Genomic DNA, 23075 nt, shown 5'->3' with positions numbered 1-23075 from the left:
AATGATATTGTTAGGGGGTGACGACCCTCAGATGGGGTAGGTCCTGACCCCCCCCTCGCAATTTCTGCCTATGATTGTAGGGAACACTTAGCTTTTTACAGTATTCAGTGGAAGCTGACTTTGTGTGGAAAATGTGCCACTTGTGACATCTTAAGCCTGAATAACCCTCTTAATAACTGAGAAATACTTTTTTTCCCAGTACAGGAAGTTAGTGAAAATGATGATTTGATGGAGCAGCTGGGTCTTTAAATCGGTGTCATCTTTTGATCCTTCTAGAGAGCACAGTGCAGCAGGAACTGGGAATGCTAATCCATGTACTTTTGATTTTACAGTTATCCACAAACGTCCCTTTATTCTTATACGTGGGGTTAAACAGTGAGGAGATGTGAAAAGACAGTGGGCTAAATGACACTTTTGCCAGCTGCGATGTCAAACATTTGATAGCCTCCCTCTTCCCACGCACTCAGCATTTGTGCAGTGTCAGACATTGCAATATATTACCTGACTTGAATGTGTGCTTAAATCTACTTTATGGCGTGTCGACCTTTCAGCCTCACGCACTTTTCCCTCTTGCTCATTCACAAATGCCTTTCCAAGTTTCAGCCTGTTCAGGAGATTACAGATACAGTCGCCGTATAAGGTGAGGTGAAAAGCATGTGAAGAGTTTTCTCAAGTGATTCCCCAGCCACGCTTTAATTTCAGTAAAAGGTCTGCCTCTTGAGAAAAACAACTGAGCTCTTTGAAGCGATGCAGGCGCAAGTTGCAGAAAGTCCCCCTAATTGAAAATCATTAAAGAGAAATAGAAGAGCACATGCCACCGTACATCTTGTTATTTGCCTGTATTAGGTTCATCTCTGTTTTCAGCACATTCATTAACCTCTTCTATTGATTAGTGCCGGCCGTCAAGCGTGCTGTCTTTGCTTTGTTTGGTGTGTCAGTCTCCTAAAATCAGAGATAATACTAAAGGCCCTACAACCTGCTGTCTTATTATAACGACACGATGGAGTAACAGCATAACACAGCACAGTTAAATAAAAAAAACACTGCGGTTCATTTCTGATGTTGGACATTGTAGTTTGAGGGAAAAAAAACAAGGTCCACTTATTAGCATTTCCCAGAGTGACCTTCCTCAGTGAGTAAAGTTTGCAGATATTATTCACTGATCGGAGCAGGTTTGATTGTCCTGCCCAACGCTTTATTTTACAGGTCACTAATAACAATAATCAGAATAAGCAATGACTTCATAGGCTGTGTCCAGGAAATAAATATTTAATTAGGGACTTGTCGGGGAAAATAGAAAGTTAAGTCCAGACAGTGAGTGCAGTGCAAGTCAGAACTAACACACGTGACAGGCGAGCATACAAATCTAGGTGTCACAGTGTGGTGTGGTTGAAAGGTTGGTGGACCCAAATGTAGGACACAGAGCGGAGCAGGTACAGTTCAAAAAGGTTTATTTAAGCAACAAAAGGCGAGCACACTTACTGGCAGAGTGGCTGAGTATGATGTAAACCAAAAACCAAATTAAAGTCCAAATTAAACTAGGTAATCCAACAGGAAAACCAAAAAAAACTACACGACATGAGACAGCACAACAAACAAGCTACAATGACCAGACAAGGACTGAAGACACACAGAAAACATATATACACAAACAGGGACTAACAAGCAGGGCGGGAGCAATACAGGTGACCGGGGTCAGGACTAACGAGGCAGAGAGACAGCAGGGAGAAACAGAGAGACAGGCATGCAGAGGGATAACTGGGGAAACAGACATAACCTAGGTACTGGACACTAAACACAGAATGATCATAAAGAACAACTACTCAGGCAGAGATTACAATAACACTAGACAGGTAGACAGAAACCGAGCATGAAACAAACACCAGATAATAACAATACGACAACAACTAGGCCGGCACAGATCCAAACATGAACTGAACTGAACATAAGGGACAGGCAACCGACACAAGAGAAGAAACATACAACAGACTAAAGCCGACAGACTACAGACGTAACGGGGAGAACAGACTGAACTAATAACAGTGGGGCAAAAATAACAACCAACACAAAAGTACACAGACCAGGAGTAACACTAACACTTATTTTTATGCTTTTATCTTGTATTGTTTCTGTATTATTGTTTTTGGGGTATTTTTGCCACTTGTTAAAGCACTTTGTAACTTGTTTTTGAAAAGTGCTCTACAAAAAGATTATTATTATTATTATTATCATAAAGACATGAACCCAAAACCCAAACACAGAGAAACCAAGACACATAGAACGCATGACAAAAATAATATAACACAGAGCACCTCAGGACAGGATCGTGACACTAGGAAGCATAAAGTTCCCAATAATAAATGACCAATAAATTTATATTCACCAAATGACATGCTTGCCTGCAAACAAAAAACTGAAGTGATTATGAAACAACACCCATGTTACATAAAGTGTCACCTTATATTCTTATTATTTCATAACTAATGACTTAATGGACAGAGCGGGCAACTGCCCCACGCATGCTTCTTCTGTTTGTAGTAATTGGATCAGTTTTATTCCCAGTAGGTACTCTTTTCTTTTTTGTATAATATACTTAAAAAACATACTAAAGCGTCTAAAGTATTTATTATATCTATGGATGAAGTATTTACATTGTGCATATTTGTTTAAATAATTGTGTTTAATCTAATTACAACAAACACGTGACTCACAGAAGTTCTGGGGTTTAGAATTGGTGTTTGGGGCTCTGGGCAAAAATAATGAATCTGCTATTTGTAGTATGTAGTGTGGCCATAAAGCCCCTGATCAAATCAAGTATTACTCTGTACTATTAAATGTTTCTCATTACATATAAACAATATTATAGTTTGGGTGGGAAAAGAAATTACAACTTCTTCATTAAGAGTTTAACAATCAATAAATCTGCTTCATCCAGACTCTGTGTTATGATCACGTTTGAGGTATGTTGTTCACGTCAGATCCAAGTTCCTGTGGGAATCAGTGATACTTTCACCGTGTCTCATCCCAGTTGTGAAATCATTTGACTGGACGTCAATCTCATTACAACAAAAGGATAAACAGTTGATGTGTAGTAAATATTTCATTCAAATCATGTAATTCCAAGAAAGGATCTTGTGATAACAACAAAAACTTCAAACCAGTCATTGTCAATTTGTATAGTCGACTCAAAGATTTTAAACCACTTTAATATTGACAAAAGCAAGACTGGACAGGAAAGATGACAATAGACAGAGGCAGTGAAAAAGAGTAAAGTAAATAGAGAGGAAGGGAAAAGAGAGAAAGGGAATTGAAGTATCAGCATATGACTTGCCAGCCTCCCCTCCCTCAGCCACAGTTCCACTTGAATTTCAACTGCCTACAGCGGAGAGAAGAAAGCACGTCCACATCACGCAAAATCCCTCCACACTGCTGAGAAGTCTCTTTTTTCCTTATTAAAAAGCTTACTTCTTGTCAAATTTCCCAAAACACTGTCAGCCAGCCAATTAAATACTCCATATCTGTTCAAATCAATTATCTCCACCCCGCAAGTGCTCTGCAACACTGTTGTGAAATGATTGAGCTAATGGGTTTTTGTTCCCACGCAGACGGTATCAAACCACTCCGCAGCAATTAGGATCATTATCCACCCTCGTGTTTTTGTTTTATGCCCATTTCAGGGCCATTTTGCTAACTCGCAGGTTCAAGCTAGGATTGAATTTGAAGCTGGAAGGATGTTATGTTCAAACGCATCAGGTGAGCACAAATGCACTTGAGTTGTTGAGAGCTGTGGTCATTTCATCCTGAGGGCTCCTACGGCACCGATAATTGACCTTGTGGTGGAAAATAGCAATTAGTACCTAAGTGGCTAAGATATAGTTGATGTTATGATAAAGTGACAGGCTGACTGGCAGCCTCAATGACGCAATGAATGACCAATGATCATTTTAGGATTTGTTGGTGCTGCAGTATTAGTAGAAATAAACTGACTCAGCAATTTTGAGTTCCATAAGTAACTAGTTCTTTAGTGCTGGTGGTGGATGAACTATTCAGATCCTTTACTTTAGTAAAAGTACTAATACCACACTGTAACAGAGTACTCTGTTCTGCATTGAAAATGTTACTAAAAGTATAATCAGGAAAATGTACTTAAGGTATTAAAAGTAGAAGTACTTAATGCAGAAAAATGTCCCTGTGACTTTTGTACTATTATATATTCTATTATCAGATTATTATTGCTCATGCATTCGTGTAAAAGCAGGATTTTACAGCTGTTATTGAGGTGGAGGTCATTTTGAATTATTTTTTATCGGAGTGCGACTAATAATAATTTTCATTACGAATTTATCTGCTGATTATTTTCTCCATGATTGATTGATTGTTTATAAAAAAAATAAAATAAAATTAAAAATCTGAACATAGTAAGAAATGCCATCACAGTACTTTGCATTTTAGGTAGTTTTTGTTGTTTTAGGTAGAAAAGAACTGTTGCTGTAATGAGTCTAAGAAGCCACAAGCCGTTGGGATTTACTGTATGTGTGTCTGGCCTGCTTCATCTAGCTGTGTGTGGCTGTGGGTGGGCGTGTGTGTCCAGTAGCAGGGATATGTATGCCAGTCTGAGCGATGCTCCCTGTCACTGCTGATAAGTGCTAATTGAATTTTACCAGGCTGGCACACTACAGTGTGTTGCATGAGAGGGTCTAGGCAGCATAATGCTTTTAATTGTGTCAGTCAGGGGCCGCTGCCATCTCACTCTTTGTCTCTGTGCCTCCATTTCTCTTTCTTTGTCTCTCTATCCCTTTTTACTTCACTGGCAATAAATCAAATACGCTGTCCCTAAAGCAGTGTACAAAAGTTTAAAGCTGCGACTGATTCACATTTTTATATAAACAATAAATGAAAATGACTGTGTAAAGTGAAAGGTGAGTAACCAACCCACAGAGAATGATCACCCATCTGCTGTTCCCCTCAGCTGTACAGATATTTTAGCTCTGATGAAGCGCCGGCACACGACCTGCCCACCAGCAGACACACACTGGTTAGCTAGTTGGTGAAGACAGCAGAGCATTTAGCAGATAGAAGTAGATACAGATACTTTTCTCAGGACTGGGTGGAGATCAGAGAGAGAATATTGGACTGACACGATAAATGAATGCTAATGTTGCTCGGTATCTCCGCCATGTGTAAATATCTGTTGTTTGCTAGCAACTTCATAAGTTTAAGAGTTTTCAGCTTTTCCCAAAAATACCAATTAACGCAGCTTTAAAAAACTTAAACATATCAGTGTATGCCTGTACTGCTGCCATTCATACTATGGTTGGATGTTTTAAAGCTCTTCAATTATTTAATATATGCATTTTCCATAACCATACGATGAATCTATGATAACGTTATGATATTAAATTGAGGTGCCAAGTTTGTGTCTACCAACAAAAGTGCAGTAAGCAGGAACACATGTTGAGGTGTTGTGATGTAAGAAAATAAAGCTGGAGGTAAAGAAGATGTGTGTCTGGATGCACTCTTGAGTGTTTGTTGCAGGTTGTGGTGGTTAGCTGATTAACCTTGGCGGTGCAGCCACTGAGAAATTGGCCTGGATTCATGTCAGTGCCAAAGTGCCCCCCCACCTCCTCCTCCCCCCACTCACCCATCCAATGTTGCTATGGATGCTGCTAAAGAATTGTCAGTAATTGATTACCACTGATTATCAGAAGTGGTCATTAAATGATAAAATGCCACAAAACTTTTCAGCTTATCGTAGCCATTTTAAGTGAATAGTTTCAACTGAACACCCTATGTGTTATCATAGGGTTCTCAGTAAAGAAGAAGAGGCAATTTTAAACCTGGTGGAAAGTCAGCTTGAGTTAGCCATGATTAACATAGCACATGTCCTACAAAGATAACCACAAAGAACCTTAAAGTTTTCATTTTGGAGCAGACATTGGAAATGAGATGCCCTCTTTCAATCTTATCTCAGTGTCCCCGAATGATTACAGTAATGAAAAAATGGGGAGTGGAATAATTTGTTGTTGCTGTATTACTTTTGCAGATGAGTTTGTGGAGTTGCTGTCAGTGTCTTTGGGATTAAACGTGAGTGAGTGATCCTCGAATGACTCAGTGGTTTAGCAATGCCGCCTCACAGGAAGGAGGTCAATTCCAAAGCCTGGCTGACGCTGAGCGTGAATGTGGTTTTCTTTTTATGTCTTTTATATGATAAGCCTAGTGACAGACGGGCAACCTGTCCAGAGTTTTCCTTTATGGAAACAATGAAAGATTTGTTGAATTACTTGATGGTTGAAAAGCATCAAACACAAATATTTTTCTGACAAATTCTGTTGGGGGTGTTGGTTGATACAAAATTTGACAGACACAAATACTGTGTCCAGCAAGCAATGCTGTTCATCTGGTTGTGCTAGAACTTGGTATTCATCCCACTCAGCAAGTCTACAGCATTTAAACGTTGACTTTATTTCCACTTTGTAAGGATTCAGTTGGCTTATGTAGTCCTGTAGCAAAGATTCCCACTGCCTTCACCCACCATCCATCAGGTTCTAGCACGGCCAGCAGAGGCTGCAAGCACCCACTCCAGGCCTGGCTCCAAAAGGGACCCCATGTGAAAAACCTTTTTACAGCTTCTCTTTTAGTCATGAGGTGTGTCCTGTTTTTGCTTTTCATATCCCGCTTTCCGAAACCTGGATTAGCTGTTATCCCAGTTTTGAGAAACCCGGATGTTGCATGGCATTACATCCAGGTTTCTGACCACTGCCAATTACCTGCCCAGGCGTGGCTTCAGACATGTGACGTAACACAAACACAAATAATGGAGGCAGCAAAAAGGTCTTACTTCTGCAACGACAAAGAATCAGAGTTTTGTCTTTCGGTAATGAAAAAGTTATTTAGTAGTTTAGATGCGAAAAGGCATGGAGATACTAAGCTATACCAGTCTGTAGTAGAAGGGTCACAGGACACCAGTATTCCAACATGTACAATGGAGCAAGTCAGGTCACAGTGGAAAACACTAAAGAAACAAAGTGGCCAAACATCAAAACCAAACAAGTGGCTCTGATCCAACAACCTTTAAATATAACATTTTGGACATTTTTGTGTCATTTAAGGAATGCTAAGGACAACTTAATAAACAAAAATCTTTTTACATTACATTTGGAATTTTTTGTTATAAAAATGTTATACTGCGAGCCATGTTATTTTTTACGTGCCTCTCTAACTGCTTGACCAACTGCAATGACTGGCTGAGGAAATTGTTCCATTTTGGGCTGCCTTAGTCCTTTTTCACAAAAGTCATGCAGCGCACAGCATGTTGCACTCAGGTAAGGGGAAAAACAGTAGTTATTTGAGTCTCCCGGTGCAATTTCCCACACATGTAGAGGCAGCACTAAGATATACATTCAGGGTCTGAAATTAGCTCCTGCCAAATGTGGGTAAATTGTTGGCAGTGGCGGGAAAAATCATCGTGCCGTCCATCACTTTGGCAGACAGGAAAGACACACAGCAGAAATACACATTTAGTAAGGTTAGAGTATTGGGATGATTGGCCCACGCCTGCGTCACACACACACAGCCAGCAGTCAGCTCCGGGAATATCTATGGCCACGTTTCACACCACACTCACCAGAGGAAGAGGCCCAGTCCGTCCTGAGTGACAACCGGTTAGTGTGCCAACAGCACCGGCTGGACCAAGGAAGGTAACTCCGGTGCTGTCGGAGAATCCCTAAGCTTAGATGCAAGAGGCACTTGTCTTTTTTTCATTGTTGTCTAACTCAAAATTAGTATTTTTTGTTCACTTGCTGGGATCCAGAAGAGGAGGTTTTTGTTGAGATAAGGACTGTGTCGAACTGTGTGTTTTGTATTGAGCACTGACTGTACACTACACTGTGGTGATCTGTCTTCTCGTCCTGTCGGTACCTTTGAAATACTTGATTGTTAGTGATGTGTCAAGTAAGGTGGAGTGATTGCACTGAAAAAACATGCAGGTAATGTGTTTGTGTAAATATATTGAACAATGAATGACAACATTATTTACATTAAATGATGCCTACGTGAGCTCAATGTTATTCCGTTATTTTTGCACATTGGTGTATCCCTGCGATGACTGACAAGGTCAGATGCCAAGTATCAACCCTGTCCATTTTCTGCTTTCACGTAATCATCCATACCACGTGAATTAGCTAACTGAAATAAGACTGTGGATGTAAACAGCCAATCTGACCTGCTAAAAGACGTGAGACGCGCTGGAGGAGCTGGGGAACTGAACGCATGGTTTAGATGTTCCTAGACGATGTTGTCAATGCTTCTTCTCATGAAAGAGCACTTTTCCCTGGAAACTACTTTCATTCAGAAGCTATTTTTAGGGGTGAGGAGGGGGTTTTTTCACTTAGGACTTAATTATTGCCTATAATGTGAAGGCAAAAGGCAGTCAGGCATGTTTGAAGCACACACAAAACTAAACAAAATACCACAACATCTGGCTGCTGGGTACAGGCTGCTTGAAGATTTGCTACTTGAACACTGTAACTCAGTGGCGGCTGGGAAATAGTGTGTGCATGTGAGGCGCCAAGCCAGACACAAAACCTAATTCAGAGTCAGCAAGTTTAATTCATTATAATTAAATATTTGAAATTAGCAAATGTATTAGATTTTACTTTGTGAGCTTTTCCAATCGAAGTGCAAATTAAGTTATACAGTATGAAATGAAAAAAAAAGATCTATTTTGTATTGTCATGCAATACACACTAATTCAACACAAGCTTCCTCCTGATCCTACCTCCATAGTAAATTACAAGTAGATAGGGTGCAGGGGACAGCAACCTAAAACCAATAAAACCTGGCTGAGTGGGCTCTTCATTGGTTGAGTTGCCAATCAAGACCTCACACAAGGGAGCTTGTCCCTGTTTGTATATTCGTGCTATCAATAATTAGGTAAGTAGGTTATCAGTAGAAGAGACTTTTAGACCATCCATTCCACTCTTTGGAGAAATAAAGCATTAAAGAAGGTTTAATATTAGCCATTAGCAGCTCCACTGGTTCAGCCTTGGGGATAACGCTCCACAAAAAGAGCTGACAGTGGCATGGCAGGCAAAACTGTTGGCTGTTGTAACTTTTTATATGCACTGCTGCATATTTCTGTAACAATAACAGAAGCATTAAGTGGAAAAGCCGAGGTTAGTTCAGTTGTCAAGATGAGCCTTCTCAGAATCAGAATCAGCTTTATTGCCAGGTATGTGTACAGATACGAGGAATGTGACTCTGTATTGCACATTGCTCACAATCTGCTTACTCATACAAAAATACCAAATCACAATAATAAAAATAAAATAAAATCAGACAGACTTCAATGTAGACAACACAAATATACACACTACTATACATGCATACATGTACACATGCACACAGTGCGATGAAGCATAGTGCAAAGGATGCTGGAATAAATAAGTGCTTTGTGCAGGAGTAATGACTTGAGGTAGGTGGATTTGGTATACAGTATCTACAATATGACAACATAACAGTATGAACAGCACTGACATGGAGAATGGTGAATAAATAAATAATAAGTGGTAACCAGTAAACAGGCGGCTGATTAGAGACAGAGTTACTGGTTTATTGCACAGGAATTGTTCCTGACACCATGAGTCAAAAATCAGCATTTCATCAGAGTGATGGCTTGTGGGAAGAAACCTGAGTTCCTGAGTCTGTTGGTTTTGGCGTACAGTGCTCTGTAGCGCCTACCAGAGGGGAGGAGCTGGAACAGGTTGTGTCCGGGGTCAGATGGATCTGCAGTGATGTTTCCTGCCCGTTTCCTGACTCTGGAAATGTATAAGTCCTGAATGGAGGGCAGGTTGGCACAGATGATTTTTTCTGCAGTCCTGACTGTCCGTTGTAGTCTGCTCCTGTCCTTGTGCTCCTTCTGCTCGGTAAGAAAGGAGACAGTTAGATGAAGTAGCCAGGCTGAGCTGTTGGATGGGTTGGTTAGCCTTTCTTATTCAATTGTAACAGTCTTCTATAGTCGGCGCTCAAAGTTCAGTGCCCCAAGCTTGACAACAATATTGCTAGTGTGTAGCAGAAGCCCCCAATCAGTCAGAATAGTCTACACCAGCCACATACTGGTACAGGCTGGTCTAACCGATGTCTGTCCAGAAGACTCTCATTTGAGAGAGCTAACCATGATGAGGTTGCATAGTCAAAAGAATTACGTCCTATCTTTTCCTGCTTGACCTCGATGGAAAACATCATGAGGTCAAGGAAAGATGTAAAGGAGGTCAATCACAGTGCTAAGATAATCTGATTGTGCACTTACACCAGGCTTTTTTTTACCTAACACATTGAAGTACAGTAGCAAAATCAGTGCTGATGAACTGAAGAAAGGTTTCCAGTCCATATCAGAATCCCACGTCCTAAGAAAGGATGTATAGAGAGTTATATATAGAGTAGCCTCCATTCAACCATCATAGGCAGTAACAAAACAGATATTGAAAGGAAAAGGAATACACAAGTTAAGACTTTAAAAATAATAATTATTTATTAATTGCCAGTTTCCTGGCATGGCCAACTTTTTTAATACATTTGTTAAGTAGAGAAAATAAATTTTTCAGTGCATTTATATACAGTACATAGTATTTTGTTATGATGATAATGTTGTTAACTAGAAATTCAAAATGCTTGTTTTTACTCCTAACTGGATGCATTTGAAAGAGAATAAATCCATATTTATCGATTTTGAGCTCAGCCAATCATGCAAGGATTTCCATACATTTTGGACATAGCTGCTCTGTTTTTCTCCGTTTTATGGGGGTCTGCTGTAGTGAAACTACAATGAGGCATTGCAGTAAATGTTGCTGCCTCAAGGAACTGTGGGACAACATTATATCCTTTCCTTTGATAAAGGATGGTCCGGTGTACCCAGTCCTAAAGGAGGAAAGAAAGGAATCACCGAAACACCTTTGCTTTGCATTTAGAGGACTTGCCCAGCTCTTATCATGGCGATCAAGATAGTTATGAGCCCTTCACTCACTTAGGAACCTTCCAAACAAACTATTTGACCCCAGCCCAGTATTACAATATGTAGCCCTACTAAACAAAATGTTCACAATTATCAAATTAGCTTTGCATAATTATCTATTAAGGAAGTTATCATTGAATAACACAAGCCAGTTTATCCCCTGTGTGACTGCCAGTAGGTTAGTCCATCTGTCGTGAGGAGGCCTTTCCCCTCTGTGTCAAGGAAACAGGTCAGACTACATTCACACACAGTCATCTGTGAATAAATCTAATGCAGATTCTCAATTTCAATTCATAGCACTTGTTGTTTATTACTATGGCATTATAATATTGTTTGCCCGTCCCAGAATAGAGTTGTCATGGAGATGAATGCTCCCAGTGCCAGCGAGAGTATGACAGTGCTGTGTGTGCGTGGGCGGTTGACACTTGAATGGCAGCCGTCAGTATCAGAGGAAAATTTCTTTCAGGTGTGAGGCTCTTTCTCTTTCACACACACACACTGCTTCAGGCAGGGAGGTACAGTTTTTTTTTTTTAACTTTATGTAATTAAGTCTAGAATAATTGCTCCGAGTTTCCTCCCTTCCTCCCTCTCACTCTTCTCTCCTCTTCTTTACTTGACAGAGAAATGTAATTAAAAAGGAGAGAGAGCTTTCCCGAGGTTTGATCATTGTCTCCGTCCCCTAATGGAGAGCTTAGACCCGCCGTCTACCATCGACAGCTAGAGAGGGACAGAGAGCGAGAGACAGAGAGAGAGAGAGAGAGACTCGGAGGGAGGCAGGAGGAGATATCGGAAGAGCGATGAAGATAGAGAAATCTGTCAATGAGAGGGAGAGCGATGGAGAAAGGCGGGAGACAGCTGAGACAAAGAGACCATCAAGCAGGCAGAGAGAATGTAAAGATGTGGAGAAATAGATGAAAGAGGAGAGACAGTGAAGGAGAAAGTGTTACATTATAGGGGGATGCGGTGTATCGAAAAAGAGAAGGTTCCGGTGTCAAAATGGAAAAGAAGCATTACCTATTATGGTACCACTTTCAAATAAGGCAGCACTTACAAAGGGTTTATAACGCACATCTAGGGCACATCAAGTACACTGGGCATGCGCGTGCTGGTGTAAACATGAAGCAGATGGTCTCTCTCTTCCTTATTTACAGAAAATTTGGTGAAAGAATAAAGTACTACAGACGAAGAACCACACCAGATTTTTTTTGTGTCATGGCTCATTAACGGGGTGACTGTTACTGTTACTGAATGTAATACAGTAAAAGCGACTGTGGCGCGGGAAAAAAACTGGGAGTTGTCACAAAGTAAATAGGGCGACATGCACAGTACAAGTGTAGGCTATTATTATTAAGTGTTATTTGCACGGTACCGAATATTAAAAAAAAAAAAATTAATACCGGTCGAAAACTCTGTCAGTAGCACCGTGTGTCTGCTTTGCATGACTTCAGAGAAGAGAGTCAATCAGAGAGCCAAACGTGAGCGTCTGCGTCATCGTTTCTAAAGTCCTTCGGTTTTTGCCCGTCTGCATTAAAACGTTCCCTGGAGTTTTACCAGCGTTACCAAACTTCTCCGTTTTAGGTCTTCGTTTTCGCCGTTTTAGTCTGGACAGGAGGCGCAAACGTAACAAAAGGTCTCCGTTTGAAAACGAAAACGCAGTAGTGTGGATGGGAAGCTGCTAAATCATTTAGCAGCTAGACTTTTAGCTTGTATTGTTCCAGAGGGAGATTTGTTTTCACAGCCCATTCAACACAGAAACACACACATGTGCAGAAAGCAACATACAGATAAAGACAGTACATACAGTCCTCATAAATACATGGGGACTCTATGTATTATACATGTACAATACATACACATAATTGAATTTTATAAATGTTAAATTAAATTAAAGAAATATTTGACAAAAAATATCTTAAATCAAGGGCTACTTTCTAACTGATCAGAGGTGTCCCCTCTGTCTAACTGTGTTCCTACGGACATTTCATTATTATAGCGAGGTGGAACCACTTGCTTCTTTCATACAGTGGGCTCGTTTGAGTGTGCCACGTCAGATTTAAGAAACGCTCCTGACTTCAGATAAGTCGTCTTGTAAAGGACGCGCACAAACATGAATGCTTTGTGTATTTGAGCGCGTGCTCACAAGAAAACTAAATTGCATAATTAATGTCCCAATAATACCATTTAAGGCTACACATCCTGCCTCACAGGCCGGTTAGTGTTTATTCATGAAACTTACATCCGAGAGTAAAAAGAAGAACTTTTACGAGTTCAGAGATTGAAGACCTGCTGTCGGAGATCCATAAAGGAAAGTCTTTCCTTTTTAACAGCGTCAGCAGTGGAGTTTGCTGCTCTAACAAGTTTCACATTTGCAGAGGCACAGCCCATGGTGAGCTAAACCATCTGTCTCTGCTCTTCCAAGTTCCTGACACGCTAAGGCATCCGAAAGATAACACTTCAGCTGACTTGTATTATATACAAGACTTATTAACCTTCAGTTCAGTGCATAATGGAAGTCGTTTTGCAGTTTGAGATGTTCATATTGTAGATGCATCAATAGTTAAAGTAAATGGACGATATTGTCAGGCTAAATGAGGCTGTATTTAAAATGATATTATAACACAACAGAATTATGAAGTGTAACATATACATATATATGATTTTCAAATTCAAAAAGTTTTATGCAACTTAACGCAATATACAATTCTTTAGTGAAAAACGTGGTTGGACTGATTGCAGAGCTCCTAAGAGGGTTGGACCACTCTTTAGGTGTAGTCAAAATACAAGAAAACTGGTGAATGCAGCAAGCTCTCCTAAATCATTCGTACAAGCCATATAAGAACCATTTGTCTTAGTCGGGCAGACTAATTAGTTGTTATTTATCTGATGTTCTGGATACCTGTGTTTGATTTAGCACTGTTAACCAGAACCCAATTTGCAATCTGATTTTAAAAATGAGCTTGGCTTGAGAAGCTGCTGTAGAGCAGTGGATGAAGGAAAAACGACACAAAGAGAGAGGAGAGTCTGTCTTAGTCCTTGTCAGTCACAATCTCTTTGGGAGGCTTCAGATGGAGGGTGTAGCTAACAGATAACAGGGCGGAATCTGGGACAGGCAGTGACGTACCACACACACTCCATTCTTTACTGTGACTCTCCTTCCTGTCACTCTCAGCATTACCACGGACTCCCCGTCTCTGGCCCCATCCACACAGTTTCAGAACGAACATGATCTCCGTCCACAGCAGCGTTTTAGCTGAGTTGATCTCCGTCTACATTAAAATGACTGAAAACTCACATCTAGCATGCGCGTGCTGGTGTAAACATGAAGCAGATGGTCTCTTCTGTAGTTACAGAAGATTTGGCAGTGGCGGCGGAAAACAGACTGGGACAGTAAAGTTAAGTAAATACGGCGACACGCACAGTACAAGTGTAGGCCATAAGTGTTATTTGCACGGTACAAATACCAAGGCAAGAACTCTGTCAGTAGCATCGTGTTTCTGCTTTGCATGACTTATAAGACCCACTCAGAGAGCCAAATGTGAGCGACTGCATCATCGATTCTGAAGTCCTCCGTTTTTGCCCGTCCGCACTAAAACGCTTTCCAGATTTTAAAAAACGAAAATGAGCAGCGTTTTCAAACTTCTCCGTTTTAGGTCTTTGATGGGAGGTGCAAACGTAGCAAAAGGTCTCCGTTTTAAAACGAAAAACTTAATTCAACTTGCATAATTGATCAAACATACTTCTTTGGCATGAAATAACACATAAATACGCCCATCCTAGAGCTACAAAAGGTATTTACAATAAAACGGTTCTAAATATGAGTACATTGGTAACCAGTGTTTTTTTCCACATGTGATTGCATAAGTGTGTCTACATGTGCAAAATTTTCAATTTTTAATTGACTTTTGGCTTGGGGTCATATGTGAAAGCTGACCCCCTTTACAGTATTGATGTGTTTGTGTGTATCATGTTTCTCTCTGAACTCGAGCCAAGATGTGAGATTTGTCAGATTTGCTGGAGCCAAGCATGTCTGCCAGTCACCTCCACTGTAGTACAAGTGCAGCAACTAATATGTATAATGCACGAGGACACCTCCAGCTAATGCACTTGCGCTGTAGCCAAGGTGGGGGCGTAAACACCCTCAGACCTCTCATCTCCCTGTATCTGACACCTCACAGGACGACGTGTCGTTCATGTTTGCTTCCCTGATTCTCCATTTCAACATGTATTATTTCTCACCTTGCCTTCAGTGAGCTGTAAGTGTGAGGTAACGGTGGTGCTGTACAAGTTCTGCACAAGTTGTGCAGGCTTCACTTTAGCCTTAAAATCTGTATCGTGAATGGAAACACTGACAGAGACCGGAAATAATTTCCATTGTTTCCATTGTGAATCAACTTTTCTGGGGATTAACTCAATCCAGTGACATTTTGTTTGTCTTGTTTGTCTCACTTGATTGGACATGTTGACAAAAGGAAGACTGCACTTGAAATAAGTGGAATTATCTTCCACAGTCAAAACAATCTCAACTCAGGGTCACTTTAGTAGTTTGTTCCAGAGCTAGTGCAATTCAAGGTCGAATTCAAAGAGTGTTTTAAGGGAACATTAAAATGTTATTGTTCCAAAACAACAAAGAGGTCCCTTAATCACAAACCTGCAAAACAGGCTGGACATTAATTGGGCCCTCTGAGTTTCTTTTATCTCTTCTGTTGTAGTGCTCTGTAGCCCTTATGCAAACCATTGCAGCGGATCCTACACTCTATCCAATGATTGCAACAACTACATTTTACTGATCAGTAAACTCACTTTTGATCTGACAAGAGGTGAGACATGAGTACCTGGGGGAGATCCAACACGGGTGTGTCAGAATTGAAAGGTGTGCTTCTCAGACCAAAACAACTATCAATCATTGTTGCGTTGTGAGCTTCTGACAGCAAAACTCGCAAAACTATGAATTAAATTAGGAGCTATCCAAGCAAAGGTTTTCAGATCTTGATTTGGTTTTTATTCTCTATCCTACAAACACACCATCTGGTACCAAAACGTAACAAGGTTCGATCCCCTGCCCTAGACAGGGCATGACGACTAATCCTCCCACCAAAAACTGCTTATGCTGTGAGGCGGTGTCCCCTGGGCTCCCAAGCTACTCCGCGAACCCAGGTCTTAATTCCCAACAGACCACGGCTCAATGAGCTGCCCTCACATGGGGCCCTCTCTCTCAGTGGAAACCCGAACACAAGTAATTTACATATGTAATTGAGTGGAAAGCAGTTGTTTATGTGTGTAGACCCAGATGTCAATGAGGAGGCTAATTCTGATTTATTACGTGGGCCTTAATTTCGTAGTTTCATAAATCTTTTCAATCAGTTATGAAAACACCGTACTGACCAATCCAGTAGACCATTTTCACGTTACCTCTGTGCTTTTTCTTAGTTTATTGTTACAGACTGGAAAGGACCCAAAGGTAGGACACAGATCAGTGTATAATTGGTAGAGATTCCTTATTGTAGCAGGAGGTTAAGATGTGGGTTAGTGGAGAGAGGAGAGAGATCCGGCGACTGGGGGGGTAGTGGAGGAGCAAGGTTAGTTCTCTAAAAAGCCGGAGAAGACATACTGCAGGAGGATGAGGAGCTGATGACAGGCAGGTGTGCGGTGTAGGAGAAGGAGTGATGAGCTGATTGTAGGTGTGTGAGGCAGCAGAGCCAGGGAGGGAAGCCATGACAACAGACAACATACACAAGGACAAAGAAAGAGAGACAGAGACAGGCGAATCGTGAAACCCAAGGATGGTGTAAACACATGAGAACACAAGGGGGACTGCAGTCTAACAAGTTACTGGAGTAACAGTCTACTGTGAAAAATGTCAGCTGCATGGATCTGGAAACCTGCCGACATCACTACTCTGAGGTCCAGTGGCTCTGGAAACAATTGCAGTCAGACAATCAGAAAGGTTGTAAACAAGGTTCCCATGGCGCAGGCCATGTCCTGATACCAGGCCATGGAACATTTGTTAATTGGCCATGAGGAGCCAGTATGGGCAAACAAATCTGAATAGTACATTAAAAAATAATGGGCTGTTTGTACGGTAATTACCTTGAACATGGTGTGGCCTGTCTGTGCTGTATCTTTCCTCATTACCCCCCTTTTCACTTGAACTTTAATTAGTCCATCATGGCCCACTTAGCAACTCAGTCTGTGTTTATTTTTATTACTTTTGCAACTACAAGGTACAAGGTTGTTTATTTGTCCTTATATAACACTAGGTTGTAAAACGGGAAAAAAAATGTAATGCTACACACACAGAACTTGATAGATAATTAAATGTGTATTAAAATATGGTAACAGTTAAATAAATAAAATTAAATTAAATAAAACAATAGGCTATATTCAGTTATTTATATGCAAAGGCCCTATAGGCTACATTTTTTGAATTTGTGTCCGGGGTGAATGTAAACTGCAGCAACAAGATGATAATGTGGTTTCATCTTCATATAAAAAGTCCGACATTTGGGGAACAGAGTCCATCTTGACTGCGTTTGAGCACTAAGCATCTTCGTTGTAAAACACAGAGTCCACCTCCTCTCATCTTGCCGGAGTCTTGCGCTGACAGCTCGCAACATCCGGGATGTTGATGAGCAGGTCTCTGCAAAGATGATTTTTGTTTGGCTAACATGAGTCCCATTTCGTCCAGACCTTACATTTAGCAGCAGTCCTAAGTCAAAGCTGGGCCAGCATGGCTCCTATCCCGGCTCTCTTTCCTCTCTGAGTGATCACCGCACCCGCTGTGGTGCCTGGTCCGGATGATCGGGCCGGGTGGGTCATGGTCTTCTTTTTCCAATGACTGTATTTTTGTCATAGGTAACACGTGCCTTAAAAAAAAAAATGATGAAAAATAAACATTTAGTGAAGTTTAAAGGAGCTACGAGCTGCTGCTCCTACAAGCTAACCTGAGTAAAAAGACAGTAAAATCAGTAAAATACAAAAGTGAGCCAAAAAGTTGGCAAGATGACACAGGAAGTCACTCTATAAACTGTCTCTAAGATTGTCCGCTTTCAAGTTATCTAAACAAAGAAATATCAGGTACCGGTACCTTTACCTAACATGGAAGTTTGATTAAACAAGCAGTAGAGCTACACAAGAGTAAACTCAAAACCACTTTGCAGCTGGTTGCCTTGCTTCCATAAGCTTCCATAGCTTCTACACTTTTACAGTGTAACTAACTTATTACTGCAGGGATGAGAACTTCTTAAAACCAGAAGTATGATGCTATAATACACACCTTATATACCCGTCCTTATGTGCACATGAATGTTGATATTGTATACTCTTCCCGGTGTGGTTGACGTACTGCTACATTGTGCGCGTGTGTGTCACATACATGTACAAGCTTTCTCCATTCTCAGGACCTGGAGAGCTTTCATCTGTGCATTAAAACCCTTCACCTGCTCAAAGCCATGCCACACGATGCAGAGGTAATATACAGAAGCATTCATAGACCTTCATCCTGTTCATCCTGCAGCTGCACGCCAGCACTTCTCCATGAGCTATTCTAAGCTGCAAAGTAGATTGTGTTGTTTTATAAGAGATTATAAGGCTGATACCCTCTGATGTGTGTCAACACAGCAGGACTTTTGCATCTTTAGCGACCAGCTCCCTCTGTCAGACTGACTGCGATGGAAAGATCTGCTCTGCAAAACCCTTTACAGATTAAAAAGAGCCGAGTTTGGTTTTTGTAAGTCCTCTCATTGTGTCATACCCCTACCGTCTCCAGAGCAGGAAGACACAGGAAGTTAAAGTCTGCTTTTATCTGCTGCACACAATAGCGGCACTGTGCCTCCCAAGCTTGAGTTATTACTCAGAGGAAATCGTTATGGAGGAAGAATGTATCAAAGTCGTTTGATTGTGGAGGATCACAAGTTGTGCCACAGGAGAGGAATTGTGGTGTAGGTCTGCCCTCCCCCAATCCTCTTTTTTTGTAGCTTCCGCAAACAGTTCCCAGTCCTATCTGTAAGTTGGCGAGACAAGCTCCGTTTCATCTTCAGTATGAAGATTTGAAGGCATGCCTACAGTTTGACAAGAGTGCCACTTGTTGGCAAGTCACGTTACTGCGTCAGGAGACTGAGTCAGTGCATTTCTGCTACGTACCTTTCCATTCCTTTCAGCAGAATGTTTGAATGATTTCGTTGGCCATGATTAATAATGGATTCACCTGGTCAAACTGTTCCAAACCTCGGTCTGTTCAGTGGAAGATAAACCAATATCCCTGAGTCCGGGCTGAAAACTAGAGGTCAGGGCCCCGAGGCTCTGGAATGACCTGCCTGATGACGTCAGGATTTCGGAGTCAGTGTCTTCTTTTAAGTCTTGCCAGAAAGCATTGTCTGATTTTATCTGATAGGCTAGCCCTCCTATTGTTTTAATTTCACTTTAATTTGTGCATGTTATGTTGTTTTTGATTGTTGTCTTTTTTAACTGTTATGATTTTAATGTTTTTATCTTCTGTGAAAGCACTTTGTTCTCTGCTCTGCTAAGTGCTCTACAAATAAAGTTATTATTATTATTATTATTTTACATCACATGCATGCAAACAGCTTCCATCGGTACAGACACTGTAAAAAGTGGCAATCCCTTCATCTGAGGTTTGGGGTTTTCAGCACGGTGATAACGTATACCTTAGAAAATTGTGTGTTGGTTTGGCAAATGTTGAACCATAAACTATCTAAGACTGTCTTAAATGGTGCATCAAATGTAAAATCAGTGGAGTGTCCCTTTAAAACTGTCAAGATAGTTTTCAAGACATCGTGTTCAAATGAGCATGGTAATGGTAACTGGCTAATTCAGCATAACATTCACGAGTACGGCTATTTCAGGCTGATATGGGTCAGTAATATAATTCTACATAAATTGATTTACTTTTCGAAATAACATTTTAATATCCATAAAGTTTAAAGCTTGAACACATACAGTTTACACATACATTCATGCCAAATAACCCAAACGTTTTTTGTTTTTTTTGTCTAGGTGTTTCTTGTCTCCCTGTAGAGACAAGATACTGTCAGTGTTTTGTGATGTGTGTGTGGGTGGACTGTGCGTGTGTGTCCTGAGGATGTCCAGCTGTCAGAGCTAAACTAGGTTAAACTGAGAGATGTCCTTTAAATAGAGACATATTGGCAGAGGCGGGCTGACCTGATTGATGGTCCTGCCCCATGAGGCACACATTAAAATAAGGAATCTGTCAATGGTTTAAAGAGGAGAAGCCTAAGATTTTGTTATTCTGACATGTCAATGTAAATACTTTAATGCCTAGCAGCAGGGATTTCCTAATTCTTCAAATTACTGAGTTATGACCAGCTGCAGTTTCGAGGGTAGAAATAGAGGATTGTGACTGAAGAAGTGTTTGTTAAATCCCTAAATCCACTGGAAACTCTGCCGTCTCCAAGCTAATACTTTCAAGGTGTCCTTGAACAAGGCACTGAACCATGAACTTTCTAGAGGATGTGCTCAGATGTCAACAGCAAGCACTGTGGGCAGCTCCCAGGTGCAAATGCAGACATGCTCAGTCACCATTCACAAATAAAAAGAAAGGAAGAATTTTATTTAAAAAGAAATAACACACTCCTCTGTGCCTCTTCTCTCCCGCTATTCTTACTTAACACTCCACTGCTCGTCCTTCTAGGCCTTCCAATGGCAGCCAAGCCAGCGCTGGGCCTTTAATTGAGCGTGCTGCTCAGGGAAGTGTGTTCAGAACAAGCACGAGTTACACACAAACACACACAAAGCTCTCCAGCAAGAAGTGGGGCATGCTTTCTTCGCTGCCTAACAGCAGTCATGATGAGAATACGGAATAGGATGTGTGTGCGTGGTTACTTACTAGCTTGTGTGTCCCACTGCATACAAATTTATTTATTTATCTGATGTAATAACAAAATGACTCTGCAACAACCCAGTTCAATGTGTGGCAAGTTTCTGTGAGAGAGTTTGAAGTTTTCATAATTTCTTTTCCAGAAATGTATTTGGAAATCTCAGAGAAATTAGAACTGAAGGTACATCCTGCATGTGGGGAATGTTAAGCATGATGTAGCCAGATATATATTCAATAAAATCCCAAACAAATTAATAATTCAATTATCAAAAAAACAACTGACTGATTAAATCCCTGGGGCCCCGGTTCGTATTCCAGCCTGGTTTTCAAGGTCAAACATTCATGCTCAGTTGTTCTGTTAGGTTTTCCCATCAGAATGTATAGTATAGTGTAAAGTATAAGTACTAACTAATAAAATATTTAAAGCCCCTGATATCTTGGTTTAACAGTATTGCTCTAGAACATTAAATATTCATGACTGAATAAGCAACAATCAAGTTTAAAGTTTGGAAAATAAAAATTCTAAGGTTTATTAAACTTAGCTAATCAGGTTTAGGTGTGGTTTGATAAGACTTGATGAACAATGGCCACACATGCAGATCCTACAACTGCCATCGCTTTTTCACTCGAGTGTGTTGAAACCAATATGAAGGGCACAGAATAATAGAGAAATATCCACGTTAAACAACCAAAACTGCTTTAACTTGGCAGAACATTTTGTTTCCTGCTGGACACAGTTCAAAGCTGAGAAAATGTGTGTTTCAGGCCGCTAAGTGAAACAATGCCTCACCTCTGAGTTCAGCCTTAAGCATACAAAGACAATGCATGGCTTCTCTTTCTCCAACCAGGATGTCACAATCGGCAACCCGTTCTCACTCCCAGGTCTGAAACAAAAAGTCAACATTGACTGTTTTTATTTAAGTTATGGAAGTAACATACTTGATCTACGTAAGTTAAGTCACGTAAGTAACACTGACAAGCCAAACCATGATCTTTCCCTAAACCTAACCAAGTAGTTTTGGTGCCTAAACCTAACCAAATTGTGATGTTTCACAACGTTAACTAGTAGTTTTATTTTGAAAGTTTAACCGGGCGTTGCATATTTTTTGTCAGTAACTTGACTGCAGAGCCCTTCATGCTGAAAAACAACACTAAAGGGGGTCTGAGGGCATTAAAAAGCAACGCAAGACTCTGGATATCTATATGTAACAGCTGGTGAGGTCCATAAATTGAAATACTAACATAAATCCAAAACGGGTAGATCATCCAAATACCCTACAGGAACACTATGCAAACAGAGACCCTCAACATATGATGACGATGCAACAACAAGAAGCGGGGACCCGGACAATATATACAGACAAACAACACGAACATAAGCAGGTATGACACATTAGGTAATCAAGACAACAGTAAACAAAGCAGGAGACAGACAATTACCAAACTAAAACAGGAAACAGGAGAAACACGACAGAACACACAGACCCAAAACTGGGTAGTAAACGGGAACAAGCATGAGACACCCCCTTCCCCAACACAGACAGTTACCAACAAAATCCAGACCCAAGCAGGCACACGGACAAAACAAACAGGCACACGGACCAAATCCTGACACCATTAAAAAAAACGGGACAGGTGTTGTCTGTTTGACATGATGGGGTTTCAGTGGGTCCTTGAGGAGTCAAAGAGGTTTTGCCCGAGAGTCAAAATGAGAATAAATAGCTCTTGATTTAAATCATCATTACACTCTGCACATTCCTTTCCTTTTCTACACTTTACGTCTCTTTAATGCATTGTATTCATTAATCTAAAACCTTGGCACAGATGTTTAGAAGGAACACAGCTGTCAGCAAATGATTTTCATTATTTGGCTGACTGAAGAGAACAGTTGAAAATGCTACTACGCTACAACGAGCACTCTCTGCAAAGACCAGGCGCAGACAACACTGAGGTGGCGATTTACACCTAAAAATCCCGTTTCCCACCTCTGCCGGACTCCTACAGAATGTGACCGCTGCATTAGTTCCTATCGATTACCCCTATTGGTAGCCTTACTTCTGGGTGTCCAGGACATAATTGTGATTGGTGGGTTGGCAGGTCCTGGTGTGCCCTGTGTTTAATGCCTTCACTTTATGAGCTATAAAACTCTGAACAGATAATCAATACAGTGTCGCTGCGGTTTAAGCAGCATGTAAGGTTGATGGAAAGTTCTCA

At 40.8% G+C, this 23075-nt stretch overlaps 1 protein-coding gene across 1 annotated transcript in view; it reads left to right on the top strand.

Annotated features, from left to right (window-relative positions):
• The window catches only part of LOC123980778 (VPS10 domain-containing receptor SorCS2-like), a 232554-nt gene that overhangs the window by 106704 nt on the left and 102775 nt on the right, over window positions 1–23075 (top strand). The window lies entirely within an intron of this gene.

This window comes from Micropterus dolomieu, linkage group LG12 (assembly GCF_021292245.1).
Source record: "Micropterus dolomieu isolate WLL.071019.BEF.003 ecotype Adirondacks linkage group LG12, ASM2129224v1, whole genome shotgun sequence".
Taxonomy (NCBI): Eukaryota; Metazoa; Chordata; class Actinopteri; order Centrarchiformes; family Centrarchidae; genus Micropterus; species Micropterus dolomieu.
Note: the sequence above shows the minus strand (reverse complement) of the source record. Positions and strands in the feature narration are given on the sequence as shown.